The sequence below is a fragment of the Trichechus manatus genome, unplaced genomic scaffold, assembly GCF_000243295.1.
Source record: "Trichechus manatus latirostris isolate Lorelei unplaced genomic scaffold, TriManLat1.0 scaffold00079, whole genome shotgun sequence".
NCBI classification, from domain to species: Eukaryota; Metazoa; Chordata; class Mammalia; order Sirenia; family Trichechidae; genus Trichechus; species Trichechus manatus.
This window is the reverse complement of record NW_004444015.1, coordinates 2,587,729-2,596,455: the sequence shown is the minus strand read 5'-3', so window position 1 is coordinate 2,596,455 and position 8,727 is coordinate 2,587,729. Positions and strand designations below refer to the sequence as shown.

General features: G+C 39.8%; 1 pseudogene; it reads right to left on the bottom strand.

The window, feature by feature from the left end:
- Nucleotides 1–5,412: 5,412 nt before the first annotated feature.
- LOC101350317 (ferritin heavy chain pseudogene) lies at nucleotides 5,413–5,972 on the bottom strand (annotated as a pseudogene).
- Between the last annotated feature and the right edge of the window lie 2,755 nt (nucleotides 5,973–8,727).

Below are 8,727 nucleotides of genomic sequence, written 5' to 3'. Positions count from 1 at the left end.
ATTATACAAAAGGATATTACTATCTAGATATTTCAAAACAGTCTGTAATGTTTTCTTTGAAGAAAGCCCTAGAAGACAAACTACAACACACAGAATGTCCCTCTTGCAGGGCTTGTCCAGTGTCAACATCTTTGCAGGACAAACTTTTAACTTGGGAATGCTCTAAGACTTGTCCTATACTTTCTGCTTCCTACATCATTGCATTCTGAAAGCATAAAAGAAAGGGAAATGTTAATGACTGTACTAGGGCCTGGGGGCGTGGGAGGAGGCAGAGAAGAAAAAGCCTTAGGCCTTCTCAGAAGACTGTTTTGACATAGTAGACCAGGTCTACTTTTTTGTGTGCAAATGTCCCTAGCCAATGACATGCATACTCAATAGAATATAACTGGCAATCTCTTCCTACCTTCTTTTATGTTGACCTGCAATTTTGTATTAGTCCCTCATGCCTACTTAATCTGTAGGATTTTTTTTTTTCTGGGATCTGTCAGAGGGTGAATTAATATTTGTAATTTGCATTTCTAATGCAACTTTAGGTATTTTTAAAAAATCTTTTCATGAGTTTTTATAATAGTAGTCTCATACAGTATTTCTCTTTTTGTGATTGACTTATTTTACTCAGCATAATGCCCTCCAGATACATTCGTGTTGTGGGATGTTTTGTAGATTCATCATTGTTCTTTATTGTTGGGTAGTATTCCATTGTATGTATCATCTGTTGATTTTTTCTTCTATGATCTTTATAGTTTTGGGTTTTATATTTAGGTCTTGTTCCATTTTGAATTAGTTTTTGTGTATGGTGTGAGGTATGGGTCCCGTTTGATGTTTTTAACAGATGGACATCCAGTTTTGCCAGCACCATTTGTTAAAAAGACTGTCTTTTCCCCATTTAATAGACTTTGAGCTTTTGTCAAAGATCAGGTGACCGTAGGTGGATGGGTTTACATCTGGGTTCCAACTTTAGATATCTTTATGTGCTTCTATGAATATTTCCTATGAGAATTGGGGACTTACCTGCTATCTTTATGTGAAAGTCAAAGGAAAAAGTATTTTTAAGTCAACACACAATGCATGAGATGAGGCCATTGCAAACAGCACCACTGTTGTAAAATGCTTCCTAGGCCAGAAATGAAAGAATCATTATCAGTTGTAGCCTTACCTATTACCTTAGGATATCCAAACAATTTGAAAACACTTGTAGGACTTAGCAGAAGGAGAGAGATGTTTTCCTGGTTTCCTTCCAACACCCATCTCAGGTGCTGTCCAATCTGGGACCATCCAGTCTCCATTCTGTTGATAGAAATGTATTGATATATAAATGTATTTTGTAGCTTACAGACATTAATTAGTGAAGTTATACTTTTTATCACCATTCTTCATATAAAGCATCTGCTCGTCAAAAAACAATGTAATGTGCATACTGGTAAAATAATTTGCAGGCTATCTCAAAATGAAGTTCTGATTTGTCTGAAAATTCTTTTTTTCAATGTAAAAAAAAGAAATATTAAGCTTTTGGTGTGTAAAATTGAGTTTCTTGTGACTGAGGAAACTCTGTTAAATAGAGGAGCAGATGACCCACACAAAAAATAAGTGGTTTCCTCAGTGTCACTATAGCAACTTTTTGTTCAATCCAGGTAGACCTTAGGTTCTCTTGTTTGCTTTGAGGGTGAGAGACTGGATGAACAAATGGACAATGACCAGACCATATATAAAAACAACTCTGACCCATTATCTGCAGCTACCAGTCTGGGAAGCAAAACAACAATCCCTGTAACAATGGGCCCCAAATGGCCAAGACTTGATTAATAACTGACAGCTTCCTTAATTTCTTTTTATTGTGTTCTAGATGAAAGTTTACAGAGCAAAATTAGTTTCTTGTTAAACAATTAATACACGTTTTGTGACACTGGTTGCCAACCTTGTGACATGTCAACAATCTCCCCTTTTCGACCTTGGGTTTCCCATTTCCATTGGACCAGCTTTGCTGTCCCCTCCTGCCTTCTCGTCCTTGCCCGTGGGCTGCTGTGCCCATTTAGTCTCATGTACATGGTTGAGCTACATGTATTATTGTTTGTTTTATGGGCCTGTCTAATCTTTGACTGAACGGTGAACTTCAGGAGTAACTTCATTACTGAGCTAAAAGGGTGTCCGGGGACCACACTTTTGGGGTTTCTCCAGTCTCTGTCAGGCCAGTAAGTCTGGTCTTTTTTTGTGAGTTAGCGTTTTGTTCTACATTTTTCTACAGCTCTGTCCAGGCCCCTCTATTGTGATCCCTGTCACAGCAGTCAGTGGTGGTACCCGGTCACCATCTAGTTGTGCTGGACTCAGTCTGGTGGAGCCTGTGGTAGTTGTGGTCCATTAGTCCTTTGGACTATTCTTTCCCTTGTGTCTTTGGTTTTCTTCATTCTTCCTTGCTCCAGATGGGGTGGGACCAGTGGAGTATCTTAGATGTCCACTCACAAGCTTTTAAGACCCCAGACGCTACTCACCAAAGTAGGATGTAGAACATTTTCTTTATAAACTATGTTATGCCAGTTGAGCTAGATGTCTCCCGAGACCATGGTCCCCAGAGCTTCCTTTATTTTTGTCTCTGTTTCCAACTTAGGGCCCACCAGAGAAAGCCACATATGTTTCCCTAACCAATCATATAGGATGCTCCACTTCTAGTTAGCCTGCCTCCAGCTTCCCCACGCCTATAGACTCCAATCAGAGCTTATCTGAAGCCTTTGCTTTTTTCCCACTATGAAGTTTTCCCACTGCTCTGCCTGTCTTTGAGTCTCTGACAAATGCAAGTGATTGTGGCTGACTCCCTTGCTTTAGCAAGCTCTGAATGAATAGCTTTTGCGTCTATCTGTCTATCTAAGTAACTATCTGTCTGGTCTATTTCCACATGGAGAACATTCACTCTGTACTGGAGAGGGTTATTTCCTTAGTTTCTGATTTTGGAGGTCTCCTTAGAGAATGGTACTACTTAAAGTCGACAACCATAGTCTATGTGTATTCTCAAACACCTTTGCAAACTAAGGAAATGTGAGTAATTTGTTCTGCCTACTAGCTACATTTTAGAGACACTCACAGCATTTTATTTTAAATCACTATATAAACCATGTTTGAATTTCACTCAGGGCATTACAATAAAGAAGGACATGTTGGGTTTATAGGTGTAGTATAATTTTACATTAGGGTTTTATAAACACTGTCTACTAAAGGGGGCAAACACTGAGCATTTTCAAAATCTATAAGTGGCCAACTGATTCAGTTTCTCAAATCTAACCAAGTACATTGGGTTAGGAGCAGATGGCTACTCTCATTAAATGGCAAATGCTGGCACCAGAGAATACTTTGTACCAGTATATACAAAGCATAATCAGTGGTATATATTCCACAGGTGAGCTTCCAGTACCCTATCTAAGCACTGGACTTCAGTGATGCTGCCAACTTCTCTAGGCCTTTACCTGGAGATACAGAAACAATGGTTTTTACAGCTGGCTGGTACCAGTAGCTCTCTGCAAATGTCAATGAACACAGTCACTCCAAAGTAATTGTTACCCTTAGCAGTTAGAATTTATTTTCCCTTTGAGGTGCTAAATAAGAAGATACTTGTTATGGATTGAATTGTGTCCCCCCAAAAATATGTGTATCAATTTGGCTAGGCCATGATTCCCAGTATTGTGTGATTGTCCACCATTTTATCATCTGATGTGATTTTCCTATGTATTGCAAATCCTACTTCTATGATGTTAATGAAGCAGGATTAGAGGTAGTTATGTTAATGAGGCAAGACTCAATCTACAAGATTACGTTGTGTCTTAAATCAATCTCTTTTGAGATATAAAAGAGAGAAGCGAGCAGAGAGATGGGGGGACCTTGTACCACCAAGAAAGTAGTGCCAGGAGCAGAGTGTGTCCTTTAGACCTGGGGTCCCTGTGCTGAGAGGCTCCTAGACCAGGGGAAGATCGATGACAAGGACCTTCCTCCAGATTCGACAGAGAGAGAAAACCTTCCCCTGGAGCTGGCGCCCTGAATTCGGACTTCTAGCCTACTAGACTGTGAGAAAATAAATTTCTCTCTGTTAAAGCCATCCACTTGTGGTATTTCTGTTATAGCAGCACTAAATAACTAAGACAATGCATATACACAGTCATAGAGGTAGATCAAAGCCTGTGACTTTTAAAAATTTATTTATTTTATTTTTTGTTTGTTGTTGAGAATATACACAGCAGAATACACACCAATTCAACAATTTCTACATGTAAAATTCAGTGACATTGATTGCACTCTTCCAGTTGTGCAACCTTTCTTACTCACCCTCCTTTTCTGAGTTGTTCCTCCCGTTAACGTAAATTCACTGTCCCATAAGCTTCCGATCTAATCTCCTGTGTTATGTAATTATAAAATTATAATAGCAACCCTTCTATAGTACTTATTCTCAAATGCTAAATCACATCATCTTGATATAACCCTATATGGTAGGGGCTGTTACTTTCTCCATTATGTACAGACTAGAAAACTGAGGCAGAGAGAGATTAATTAGCGAACATAGCTAATTAATTAATTAAGCAGTAGAAGTGGTATTTGAACCCAAGTATTCTGGCTTGAGGTTGTTCTTAACCATTCCATTTTGCTGCCTCTTAAAATCAAAATTGAAACCCGTTGCCATAGAGCGTTGTTGAATTCTGGTGCCCAGTCATTATTTCATTATTATCAATTATAATAAAACAAATCTGATTCTGTTTCATGCTACATTTTTCATATTACTTGCACATAATGTAATTTATTCTTCACTAAATCCCACACAGTAGGCCAGATACGTATCATTGTTATTGTCATTAATCCTCATTTTATAGATTATAATGTAGAGGGTCTGAACCTTGTAGAAAATCATGAGCCATCACATTGACTCCATAGAACCGAGGTTATTAAACACTGGAGGGGGAAATGATCCATAAAAGAGTGATCAAGAAAATTGAAATATTTAACTGTTCTTTGTTAAAAATCATGGTTGACATATCAAAATACTAACATATCCCATATTTATTTGGGATTTTAATCACTAACTTGACAAAAAAAATTACTTCTTATTAATGGAGATCTATACCATGACTTGGCAGTTTATAGAGTGCTTTCATTCCATATTTATTTATTTTTTTCAATTTTGCTCTTCATAAAAACCTTGTTTTGAAAGGACAGGTATGTCCTTTTCCAAGTGAGGGCCACTGAGTGAGGCAGAATTTGCTTTTTTTTGGGGGGGGAGGGGTACCAAATTACTTCATTTGAAGGAATGGTACAAATGAAAGAACTGAAGTGGATATTTTGGTACAATTTATAGAAAAGGTAAAAGTAAACCCCATATGCACACGCTGTCTTGGTGACCACGGAAGTCACCCCTGTGGCTATGGGGCGGCAGGCTAAAGCTTAGCTCTCTCCATCACTGTCTCCCAGGGTATGCTTGTTAAAGAGACACTCTGCCAGGCCAGGTTCTGGGGCTCCCATCTTGCGCAAGTTGGTTATGTAGTCACCCAATTCTTTGATGGATTTCACCTGCTCATTTAGGTAATTAGTCTCAATGAAGTCACACAAGTGGGGGTCGTTCTTGTCAGTGGACAGTTTGTGCAGTTCCGGTAGTGACTGATACACGCTTTTTTCCAAGTTTAACACACACTCCATTGTATCCAGCCGGCTCTCCCAGTCATCACAGTCTGGTTCCTTGATATCCTGAAGGAAGATTCAACCACCTCGTTGGTTCTGCAGCTTCATCAGCTTCTCAGCATGTTCTCTCTCCATATGAGATTGGTGGAGAAAATATTTGGCAAAATTCTTCAAAGCCACATCATTGCGGTGGAAGTAGTAAGACACGGACAGGTAGACGTGGGAGGCATAGAGCTCCAGGTTGATCTGGCGGTTGATGGCAGCCTCCGAGTCCTGCAGTCCTGGTTGTAGTTCTGGCGCACCTACAAGGGGGACGCGGTTGTCATGGTGGCAGTTGAGGAGAGGCAGGGACGCTGCAAGGCACTGGAGTGGCGCCGGGGGCCTTGGGGCATCCGAGGGCGCTACTGTGACAAGGTGGCTGAAGGCAGGCTGGCAGTGGCCAGTTGTGGGGCAATTGCCGAGCGCTGGGTTCCACTGAAGCACTGTTGAAGCAGGAGACCGTGGCGACTCTGCGAAGGACGTCTGGCTGAGCGAGCCAGCATTTGAACCAGGGTTGGACTGATTTCACTTGCCCTGTCCTTCTCATGATACCTGCCTGCGTCTCTTCTCACTGCTTTTCTTCACCTTTTCCCTCACTTACTTGAATAATCAGGCACCCTTTCCTTGGGGTATAAATATCTGAATAACTTACAGAAGATATACTTGAATTTATAATGATATTAAGTGTACTTTTAAAAGTACATTTTATTTACAGTATCCTATTTGGTCACATATCAAAGTTCTTCGTGTGTAGGTAATATTCATCAAATGCTTGAATGAATGAGTGGATAGAGGAATGAACGAATAACAGCTGAAGTTGTTATCATAACTGCTTTTAAGGTAATGCTAAGTATTGCAGGAGCCTGACTCACTCTTTCACCCCTTAGAGTGTTTATTCTTAAGCATTTGACTTGCTATCTCAGTTGTTTCCAAGTTTGAGTTAACTTTCTTCCTTCTCTCCATCTGGCTCTGGATTTTAAAAAATTGAAATATGCAAAATTTAAATGTATCTATAGTACCACAGGAGAACGAACAAATCTGTCTTGGAAGAGGTACAACCAGAATGCTCCTTAGAACCAATGATGGCGAGACTTTGTCTCACATACCAAAACCAACCAAACCTGTTGCCATTGAGTTGATTCCGACTCATAGCAACCCTATAGGACAGAGTAGAACTTCCCAATAGGGTTTCCAAGAAGTGTCTGGTGGATTCGAACTGCTGACCTTTTGGTTGGCAGCTGTAGCACTTAAGCACTACGCCACCAGGGTTTCCTTGTCTCACATACTTTGGATATATTTTCAGGAGGGACCTATCCCTGGAGAAGGACATCATGCTTAGTAAAGTAGAAGGTCAGTGAAAAAGAGGAAGAACCTCAACAAGATGGATTGGCACAGTGGGTGCAACAATGGGCTCAAATACAGCAATTACTGTGAGGATGGCTCAGGGCCAGACAGTGTTTCCTTCTGTTATACATAAGGTCACTATGAGTCAGAACTGACTTGACCGCATCTAACAACAATAGCATCACAAAATGACAACTAAACTTTCATCTATACATCATTTGGAGCCCTGGTGGTGTACTGGTTAAGAGCTTGGCTGCTAACCAAAAGGTCAGCAGTTCAAATCCACCAGCTGCTTCTTGGAAACCCTATGGGGCAGTCCTACTCTGTCCTATAGGGTCGCTATGAGTCAGAACCAACTTGACGGCACCTAACAACAACAACATATGTCATTTACAAGAATGACCCATTTGCCCACTGTTCTCAGGAATTTTCTTGGAAAATTCAAAGTGTGGAAGGTGTAGATGCTGGCAGTGAAATATGTATGCTTCCAACTGTACTTTATTAATGGTAATCTATGAAGAATGAAACATAAAATAATTAATAGAAAATGCCAGAATTTCAGATAAAGTTCTTTGTTGTCTGCAGTTTAGGCAATGGTCAATGTAACTCCAAAGAACTTTCTTGAGAAGGATCTCAGAAACTGTAGGTATACATATGCCTTGGAAGTAAATTTCTCAGTGAAATGTTGTTATTCTTGATTAGATATAAAACACAAGGAAATGTTCAACCTTTAGACAGAAAATTAAAAAATCAAAAAGCACTTAATTTCTGTTATCTTTAGTTATCTTTGGAATGGAATCAGTGAGTATGACAGATACCAGCTTTGCTTTCCATTTCTGCTATTGTATGTAAAAGATGATTACCCCTTCCACACTGTTTTTATTACCTTTTTTGTATGTGTGTTTCCATTTTTCCCCAAATATTTCTAAAAATTGATGATATTGAGGTTTTTGGCTCAAGGCAACCTAAATAAAGAACCCCATTTATTATGGATGCATATACTACCATGAATAATTTGTGCCTTAGGTACCCTGCCAGCTGATACCCAGCCCAGTAGTTCCAGCATTATACTGAATGATACTCTTACTCGATTCTGGGTTTATTATTATGTCTTAGTTATCTAGTGCTGCTATAACAGAAGTACCACAAGTGGATGGCTATAACAAATAGAAGTTTATTCTCTCATAGTTTAGGAGGCTAGAAGTCCGAACTCAGGGTAAGGTCCTTGTCATCAATCTTCCCCTGGCCTAGGAGCTTCTCAGTGCAGGGCTCCAGGGTCCAAAGTAGGTACTCCCCTCCCAGCGCTTCTTTCTTGGTGGTATGAGGTCCCCCTCCTGTCTGCTAGATTCTCTCTTTTATACCTCAAAAGAGATTGACTCAAGATACAACCTAAGCCTATAGACTGAGTTCTGCCTCTTTAACATAACTGCCTCTAATCCTGCCTCATTAACATCACACAGGTTAGGATTTACAACACATAGGATAATCACATCAGATCACAAAATAGTGGACAACAACACAATACTGGGAATCATGGTTTAGCCAAGTTGACACACATTTTGGGGGGACACAATTCATTCCAAAACATGTGCTCTGTAACATTTTTCTTTCTTTTTTTTTTATTGTACTTCAGGTGAAGGCTTACAGAACAAATAGTTTCTCATGAAACAGTAGTACACATGTTGTTTTATGACATTG